The sequence below is a fragment of the Dipodomys merriami genome, unplaced genomic scaffold (assembly GCF_024711535.1).
Source record: "Dipodomys merriami isolate MVZ:Mamm:240054 unplaced genomic scaffold, mDipMer1.0.p SCAF_123, whole genome shotgun sequence".
In the NCBI taxonomy this organism is placed as follows: Eukaryota; Metazoa; Chordata; class Mammalia; order Rodentia; family Heteromyidae; genus Dipodomys; species Dipodomys merriami.
The window spans coordinates 2,402,912-2,409,901 of NW_027202527.1; the positions used below are offsets into that span (position 1 = coordinate 2,402,912).

General features: G+C 37.8%; 1 pseudogene; it reads right to left on the reverse strand.

Moving 5' to 3' along the window:
- Positions 1 to 268: 268 nt before the first annotated feature.
- LOC138823798 (dual specificity mitogen-activated protein kinase kinase 4 pseudogene) lies at positions 269 to 923 on the reverse strand (annotated as a pseudogene).
- Positions 924 to 6,990: the final 6,067 nt, after the last annotated feature.

A 6,990-nucleotide genomic window follows, 5' to 3' on the forward strand; every position in this document is an offset into this window, starting at 1 on the left:
AGTCAACAACTGGATCATACAGCTTCCACATGTCATGAGTAGGCTCATCACAACAGAGGAGGATAAGTTCTTTCCCTCTCTAACCTGTACAAACACTGTGGAGTGATTGAGCATTACAGAAATGCAGGTCCTAGGTGACCACGTAAACATTCATAATGAAAACAAACACCAGACTTATTGCACATGCTGTCTTGATGAGCAGTAGAAACATGGTGAAACAGGATGAAAATTGTTCACATCTTGCTTCCTCTCTGCCTTTTCCGTGGAGTCAGATGTAGCAGCAGTACCAATCAACATACATGGGAGAGTTGGGGACCACTGTTTTTGATCCAGGATTTTACACCCATATCATGCAATCTTGATGGTATTTTCTTTATACATCAAAATAAAGGGATGTTTCGAAAGCCCTTTATACTTTGGCCTTTTGGATTCATCCTTTGTAAGGTACAAGTGGACAAAATTGTTGAAATTTGGGGAGAATTCCCGAGTTGCTCAGCTGGGAGTGTTTCCAATCACAACCTTTATTAGCTGATCAAATACACAATTCCACTTTGGATAAGGAAATTGGCCTGTGGCCAACACTTACAATGTAATTCCCAAACTCCAGACATTTCAGTGGATGTCATAGCCTTGTCCAGATACATAGGGCCCATTCTTTTAGATGCCATATATGGCCTATACCAAGCATCTCTTGTCTTAGGGATGGAGTACACAAGCTGTCCAGTGATGCCAAGGTCACAGAAATGGATATTTCCACTTCTGTCTAGATGGATCTTTGAAGGTTTGATGTCCCTGTGAATAAATTTCAAGTATCCTTTTGGTTGAATGTTTTCACAGTTGCTAAATTGATTTGCCTAAAATTTCTTCTGCAATAACATCATCTATTTGTAAAACTTGTCAAATGAGGTAGACACGAGTTGCATCCAGGGTCTTCAGAGGATGGCAGAGGAGAAGCTGGAGGCAAAACTAGCTCTTACATAGAGAGCAGTTTTAGTGTTCAAGTGAACAGTCCTAGGCTAGAGAATCACACCAAGTGTGCTATCTGTAAAGACAGTTTGGCCAGAGAGGGAAAATCCAGGCAAGGATTTTCCAGAACTGAGCATTTGCCTGTAGCCAGGGCTGTGGCAGCTGCGGTGGCTCTGGCAGGAGCAGGAGAACCATAGGAGCCTTAGCTACAACAGAGAGAGTCCGGGACAAAGGCGTCAGAAGTGCTGGCAAGGGATTCTACTCAATAACAGCAAAAACTGATGAGGAGCAGATATCTTCATCATGCATATTGCAGACCAGAGATAGTCCAGACCAAGACACCGGCATGAGTAGAACACTGACATCCTGACTCCTTCTCAGGGAGCAGAGGAGGGAAGGCTGCCCATCCCTCACTAACAGAGATCTCCATTTTGATACTGACAAAGGCCCGGTTGAGCAACTAGCTCCAACTCAGGCCTTGGAAGAAAACAAAAGAATCATTTAGCAGGTCACAGGAACCTGACCTGACCTGCCAGGCTCAGCTCCACCTATGGGAAAGTCACACCTGCAAGGCAGAGAATGCTCTGTCCCCAGAGAAGTGACTTTCTTCACTGGGTAAACAGAGCCAGAGGCTGCCCCTCCCTACAGAAGCCTAGACACTCAATTGAAACTTGGTAAACATAAACCCTAAGAATGGCTCCAGGCTGGGCTCTGTGAGTGACTCAGGAGCTAGCCTCTCTGGGAAAAACTACTGTTTGCTGAAAGGCCTCAACCCTACCCAGAACATAGCCTCTTCACAGCATCTCCAAACTAGAGAAAAAAGCCATCTCCTTCTTTTGTCATACTCAAAGCATATTTCCGTCCCATTGAACTAGCCTGAGAGGAGGATCACAAAATCATGGGTAATGCAGAGCATTTTTCTGCCGGCTCAAACAAATTGACTTAAAAAACCAATCAAGCCACCGGAAAACCAAACACCACAAGCAGACCAGAGACTCCACCAAGAGATTGGTTATGGACACAGTGGAGATACAGAATAGTCCCACTCCACCTCTCCGCCCCAAAAAATCAAAGAACTCTTTGTTGTAGCATTTTTTAATTTTTTAAATTGTTTTCTATTAATCTTTTTTTCTCCTTTTTCTCTCATAATTTTTATTTTAGGTGTATGTGTGTGTGCTCTTTTTTCTTTTTTATCTCTTTTGACCTTTTGGTCCTTTTTATAAATTTTTTTATTCTTTTCATTTTTTTCCATTTCATTCTTTTTTGCATCTTAATTGCTTTTCTGCTCATCCCCAGATATAAACCTGTTATTGATTATTAGACATTTTCCTCCATTGTATACATACTTAATCCAGAAATTTATTACTCAATTCACAACGTCTTAGACTTAACTTCTTAAATAGCAGTATTATATCTTTATACCTATATAATTTTCAAGTAACTGATTTTTTTATTTTTTATTTTTTCATGACTCCTTTCTATCCTTCTCTTACTCTCATCCTATCCTTCTTCTCTCAATATCACTTCTTTAAACTTACATATTTTAAGTGTTTCACTTTTTAAATTCAAATTTTTGTTTTTCCATTTTTCTTGCTTTTTTAAAATTTCTCTCATCATTCTGACAAATCCATTTACCTCTCTGATAATAGGACTTGGTTAAATTCACTCTCCTTTTACCTCTTCACATCCCTCTAATCCTACTTTTCCCCACATTTCTCCCAAAACCTGATAATTTCTGATTTGCCAAATTCTTGTTTGCTGTTCTTAGCCCATGATTCCACATTGGTATGATGTTGAATAGGTTGTTTCTGTTCAACTAGATTGTATCTGTAGCTATTTTGACTGTGCAACCACAGGACTTTGGTTGATACTTGCCTTAAAATAGTGTTCAAGCACAAAACTGGTGTTACTTTCATAGAAAATGGACAGAAAAAGTTGGAAAAACAAGAAAAAGGCATGTCTGGGTATCTCAACTCCCACTCATGATAATCCGTTGACAGAATAGTTAATGAATAATACAGAGGAGAGTTCCAGAAAAGCTCTACAAAGCTCCACTGGTAAACATGGTGAATGAAAAGACTGAAATCTTGCAAAGGATTCAGTGTGAGCCTGATAGGGAGAGAGAGGAGGCAAGCAAAGATTAATACAGAAATCTTGTTAGTGTGAGGAAGCTACTCAAAGATTGATACAGGAATTATGTGAGCAGTTTGAGAACAGTTAAAGAGAAATAAAGGATTTGCATTAGCAGGTTGAGAACAATCAAAGAGAAATAAAGGAATTGTATGAGAAGGCTGAGAATAGTCAAAGAGAACTATAGGAATTACGTGAACATGAGGAAGTTAAAGAGTAATAAAGGAATTGTGAGAGTGGGGTAAGAATAGACAAATATCAATAGGGGCATTCATAAGAATCCATAAACAGACAGATAAACAAATTCAGGGAGACCATAAAGGGAATATTGAATGGAACCTGACAGAAGGAATGGGACTCCAAGGAAACCATACAATCTAAAACAAAGCTCCAGCAACGAATTTGAAGCCATCAAAGCCAACCAATTAGAAGGAAGAGAAATAAAAAAACAACGTAGATTGTCTTGACAGTAGGTTAGACATGCAAAAGATCGAATCTTGCGGTGAGAAGACAGCCTTGATAATATAGAGACAGAACATACAACTATCCAAGACAAATCCAAGAAATATGATAAATCTATTCAACACTTGGAAGACACCATCAGAAGGCTTAATCTGAGGATAATGGGTATAGAAGAGCACCTAGAGACAGAAGTTAATGGTCTTGGAAATTTGTTTAATAGAATCCTAGCAGAGAACTTCCCAAACATGCAAAAAGACAGACCTATTCAGATACAAAAAGCTTTTAGAACCCCAAATAGACCAGACCAGAGTATCCCACCATCACATTATAATCCGAATAGGATCAATTCAGACCAAGGAAAAGATCCTTAAAGCTGTGAAGGAGAAAAGATCAATCACCTATAAAGGGAAACCAATTAGAATCACCTCAGATTTCTCAGCAGAGACAATTACAGCAAGAAGAGCCTAGAATGTTGTATGCCATGCTCTAAAGACAAACAACTATCAACCAAGAATACTGTCCCTAGCTATACTCTCCTTCATAACCAAAGGTCACATAAAAACCTTCCATAGCAAAGAAAAACTGAAACCCTATATCTCCACTAAACCAGCCCTACAAAAGATACTTAATGTCCTGCAAAAAGAAACCCAACAAGACCACAATAAAGGCCAAGAAAACACACCAAAACTGAGAATCTAAGAACCATAGGAAGAACCCAGTTGCCGCAGACACCAAGGAGGTGGTTAACATGGCAGGAATTACCAAAAACCTCTCAGTCCTAACTCTCAACTTTAACGGACTTAACTCTCCAATTAAGCAACATAGACTGTCTAATTGAATTAAAAAGCAAGATCCTTCTATCTGCTGCCTTCAGGAATCATACCTTCAGGAATCATAAAAACAAACATATTTTAAAGTGAAAGGCTGGAATAAAATCTTCCAAGCAAACGACCCCATGAACAGGCAGGAGTTGCAATCCTACTATCAGATAAAATAGACTTCAAATTAAAATTTGTGAGAAGAGATAAAGAAAGTCGCTAAAAACTAAGTAAGGGATCTCTCTTTCAGGAGGATATTACAATTCTGAATATATACTCGCCAAACAATGGAGCACCCAAATTTATCCAAGAAATACTATTTTCCCTCAAAACTCACATAGATCCAAAGACTTAATTGTTGGGGACTTTAACACCCCACTATCCCCACTAAATAGATCAACTCATTAAAAACACAGCAGAGAAAACGCAGATCTAAACATCTGTATAGATCAATAAAATTTAACAGACATCTACCAAATATTTCACCAGTAGCATCAGAATACACATTTTGCTCATGGAATATTTTCCAAAACAGACCATATTTTAGGTCACAAAGCAAACTTGTCCAAATGCAGAAGTTATACCTTGCATTCTGTCAGACCAGAAGGGAATAAAATTAGAACTCAACACCAAAAGCCACCAAAGAATGTCCTGTAAAACCTGGAGGATCTACCACATACTCTTGAATCACCAGTGGGGCATGGAAGAGATTAGAAAGGAAATTCAAATGTTCAACAAAAATGAACACACAAATTACCATCTCCTCTGGAACACAGCAAAGGCAGTACTCAGAGGCAAGTTTATAGCTCTGAGTTTCTACATCAAAAACTTGGAGAGATCTGAAACCAAAAATTTAATGAGACATCTGAACAACTTGAAAATAGCAGCATGATAAACCCCAACCCAGTAGATGGAAAAAATCATTAAAATTAAATCAGAATTAAACAAATTAGAATACAAAAAAAACTGTAGAAAGACAGCAAAACAAAGAGTTGATTCTCCAAAAAAAAATTAACAAAATTGACAGATATTAGCAAATATTAACCGAAAATGAAGAGAACACAACCAAATAAGCTCAGAGATGAGAATGGAAACATCACCATAGAAATAACTAAGATTCAGAACATTATAAGAGAATACCTCTCAAACCTTTACGCTAATAAGTTTGAGAACTTGGCAGAAATGTAGCTTTTCCTAGAAAATATTGACATGCCAAAACTAAACCAAGATGAGGTAAACTATCTTAACAGGCCCATATCAAGCAGTGAAATAAAAACAGCAATAAGACCCCTCCCATCTAAGAAAAGCCAGGACAAGATGGTTTTACAGCAGAATTCTACAAGTTCTTCAAAGCACAGCTCACACCAATACTCCTCCAACTCTTCAATGAAATTGAAAGCGAAAGTTCACTACCAAACTCATTCTATGAAGCCATCATAACCTTCATGCCAAAACTAGACAGGGACTCATCAAGGAAAGAGGATTATAGACCCATTTCTTTGATGAATATTGATGCAAAACTTCTCAACAAAATTTTGGCCAATTGACTTGAAAAATTCATTCAAAAAATCACACACCAAGATCAAACAGGATTCATTTCAGGGATGTAAAGCTACTTCAATATACACAAATCAATTAATATAATCCATCACATCAACAAGAGCAAGGATAAGAACCACATGGTATCTCAATAGATGCAGAAAAGGCATTCGACAAGATCCAACACCCCTTTATGATGAAGGTTCTGGAAAAAATAGGAATCCAGGGAACATTCCTCAATACAATAAAGGCTTTATAGGACAAACCTACAGCCAGCATTATACTTAATGAAAACTAATGCCATTTCCTAATTCAGGATCGAGACAAGGAAGTCCACTCTCTACATTTCTCTTCAACTTAGTATTAGAATGCCTAGCTACAGCAGTAAGACAAGATGCAAACATAAAGGGGATCCACATAGGGAAAGCTGAAGTAAAACTCTTACTCTTTGCAGATAACATGATTTTGTATTTAAGGAATCCCACAGAATCCACTCCCAAATTACTCAAGTTGATTCAAAACTTTGGAGAAGTAGCAGGGTATAAAATTAACCCTCAAAAATCAATGTGTTTACTGTATGCCAACAATGAGAAAAGTATGGCTGAAATCAGGAAAGAATTCTCTTCATAATACCTCACAAAAGAAATAAAATACCTAGGAATTAACTTAACCAAAGAAGTGAAGGACCTCTATAATAAAAACTTGAAAAACTTGAAAAAGGAAATCAAGACAGAACTTCGAAAGTGGAAAAGAAAGTGGAAAAACCTCCCATATTCCTGGGTTGGAAAGATCAACATTGTGAAAATGGCAATACTTCCCAAGGCTTTCTACAAATTTAATGCCATGCCTATCACTATTCCAACCTCATTCTTCAAGGAAATAGAAAAGGCAATCCAAAAATTCATATGGAACAATAAAAGACCCCAAATAGCAAAAACAAACCTTAACAAAAAGAACAATGCTGGAGGAATATCGATACCAAATTTCAAACTCTACTTCAAAGCCATAGTAATCAAACAGCTTGGAACTGGCACAAGAACAGACCTCAGGACCAATGGAACAGAATTGAAAACCC